Raw genomic sequence first — 2597 nt, 5'->3', positions numbered from 1 at the left:
CATTATTTAAGTGAGCAGGCTCCAACTCCAGCTGATTTGAAGGGGGCTTTGATTTTATATCCAAAATAGTTTTATCATGCAATCCCAAAACTTTCTGCATACCTTTGTCAATAACATTTCACACTGCACAACACATTATATTTTTCAAGGTATTTCATAGAATCTGAAATATTAAATTGCATTTTCTCACCATCAAATTCTATAGAAAGTATACATTGTTTCCCATTAATTTTAGTTGTGCGGTACATATAAATGGTCTACTTAGTAAAATCAGTGCAGGATTTGGAGAATTATCATCATGCATATCATTCATTCAGGGTAAGCATTTTTCCTATCGGCTAGTTGGATAATAATTCCAGTTTCCTTTAAAGGTACTATATTCAAATATTTGTAAATAGACTTAGGCATCACATTAATTGCAGCTCCTAAATCTAACATTGCTCGTTTAATCTCCAACTTACCTATCTTACAAGGAACCGAGAACATACCTGGATCTCCACATTTAGGAGGAAGCTTACATTGTAAAACGGCATATACGCTCTCAGAAGCAATAATGCATTCGTCTACACATAGTCTCTTCTAGTTCGCACAAAGATCCTTCATAAATTTTGCATACTTCGGTACTTGCTTGATCGCATCTACTAAGGGCAAGTTCAATTCCACTTTTCGAAACATCTTCATCATCTGCTTATCTTTTTCATCCTTCTTTGGTTTCATCAATCTGCAAGGAAATGGTGCAAGATTAATTTTTAGTATTAATAGGTGTATCGAAAGTTACCTTGTTCAATTTTTCAGTGGCGGCTTGCTCTATTTCTTTCTCAATGTCTTTCTCATTCTTGTCTTTTGGAACTCCAATCTTTGATACTTTTGAATATTTTCTATTTTGTATAACAATCGAGCTCACATTCCTCGGATTGACATCGGGTTGTGAGGGCAATCTGCCTTTTTTTCTTGACTTCATCTCGCACATCTCATTCTCTATTTGACTCACTTGTTCTTCCAAGTTCCTTATGTTATTCCGAGTTTCCTGTTGAAATTGCAACATGTTAGACGCCATAGTTTTCATCATATCCTTTAAGGAATTCCTCGGAACCGTTTGAGGGGGTTTTGGAGGGTGGTTAGGTGCTGGGAATCCTCTCAAATGATCTCCAAAGTTAGCTTGTTGATTCCCATACTTTAAGTTCGGCTGATCTTTTCATCTTGGATTGTAGGTATTCGAGTAGTGGTTGTATGCTATTGGGATGAATCCTGCAACACTAACATCTACTTTTTGACTCAAAGTAGGAAAAATATCCGTAGGATGTTCTGAACTTGTACAGATTCCGCAAGCCTTAACTTGTGCCTTCCCTACAACAAATTGTCGAACAAATGAAGTCAGTTCAGTCAATTGTTGTTGAATAGAACTCACCTCGCTTGCTTCTTTAATTGCTACTACTCCGAACTGTTTTGAGTTCATCGTCATATTGTTCAGTAAGTCCCATGCCTCTCTAGGAGTTTTGTTCATCAAAGCCCCTCCACTTGCTGTGTCTATGATTCTCCTGTTGATGGAAGTCAAAACTTCATAGAAATATTGAATCCGTAATTGCACAGGGATTTGATGATGGGTACATCGAATAAGTAAAGCATTAAAGCGGTCCCAATTCAAATAAAGACTCCCCTATATGTTGTGTCATTCCGCATATCTCTTTCCTCAAAATTGCAGCTCGTGAAACGGGAAAGTACTTTTCGAGAAACTTTCTTTTCATGTCAATCCATGTAGTGACGCTTCCGGCAGTTAGATTGAATAGTCAATCTTTTTCTGCCTCTTTCAGTGAAAAGGAAAAAACACGAAGCTTGATTTGATCTTTTGTTACTCCTTGTGGCTTCATACTTGTCTAGACGACATCAAATTATTGAAGATGCTTATGTGGCTCTTCTTATGAAAACCCATGAAAAGAAGGCAACAAGTGTATTAGTCCTGATTTTAATTCAAAAGCACTGTATCATCTACCGTCGGGTATATTATGTAGAGATGCTGTTGAGTCAAGTTAGGAGCTGCCAGCACTCTTAGTGTCCTTTGATCCATCTCTTCTCCTAACTCTAACTCGTCAGAACTCAAATTGCTAGATGATTCTAAAGCTAAATCTTTTTTGCGACGCTCCCTGGTTTCTTTTTTTAATTGACGTGCAGTCTTCTCAATCTCGGGATCAAAAAATCAAGTTTTCTGTGCAATCAGATCTCGACATAAACCAGATGGGAATTAATAGAATTGTTGGCACCTTTTTGTCATAACCAGATTTCATGGGAAGATCATCGTCCATCTCGGGTTAGTCATCACATTCTGTCATGTCAAGATCATGATCGCTCTCGTCCATTTCAGAATCTGCACCCACATTGCAGAAATCACAACGTTACTTTTTTCTCCCTTGAAGTTGTTAGTGAGAAGCAAACAAGAACATCTATAATTAAAACATCACCTCCAAATAAATGCTCGGTCATTGCAGCAATATTATTTCGAGTTTCGTCCGTCATTATAGGTGCCGCCTCCAGCAGCAGCACATCTCTCACGGGCTCAACCCAATCGACCATCGGTGGTGTTGGGTAGTTATGGGTCACTT

At 38.1% G+C, this 2597-nt stretch overlaps 1 non-coding gene across 1 annotated transcript; it reads left to right on the top strand.

The window, feature by feature from the left end:
- The first annotated feature begins 1592 nt into the window (after window positions 1-1592).
- On the top strand, window positions 1593-1697 carry LOC127257227 (small nucleolar RNA R71). The gene has a single exon (XR_007839950.1). It is a non-coding gene; the product is annotated as a small nucleolar RNA R71 (small nucleolar RNA).
- The last annotated feature ends 900 nt before the right edge of the window (window positions 1698-2597 follow it).

This window comes from Andrographis paniculata, unplaced genomic scaffold (assembly GCF_009805555.1).
Source record: "Andrographis paniculata isolate CXL003 unplaced genomic scaffold, ASM980555v1 Contig12END, whole genome shotgun sequence".
Classification (NCBI taxonomy): Eukaryota; Viridiplantae; Streptophyta; class Magnoliopsida; order Lamiales; family Acanthaceae; genus Andrographis; species Andrographis paniculata.
The sequence above is the reverse complement of the archived record's forward strand: the minus strand, read 5'-3'. Positions and strand labels throughout refer to the sequence as shown.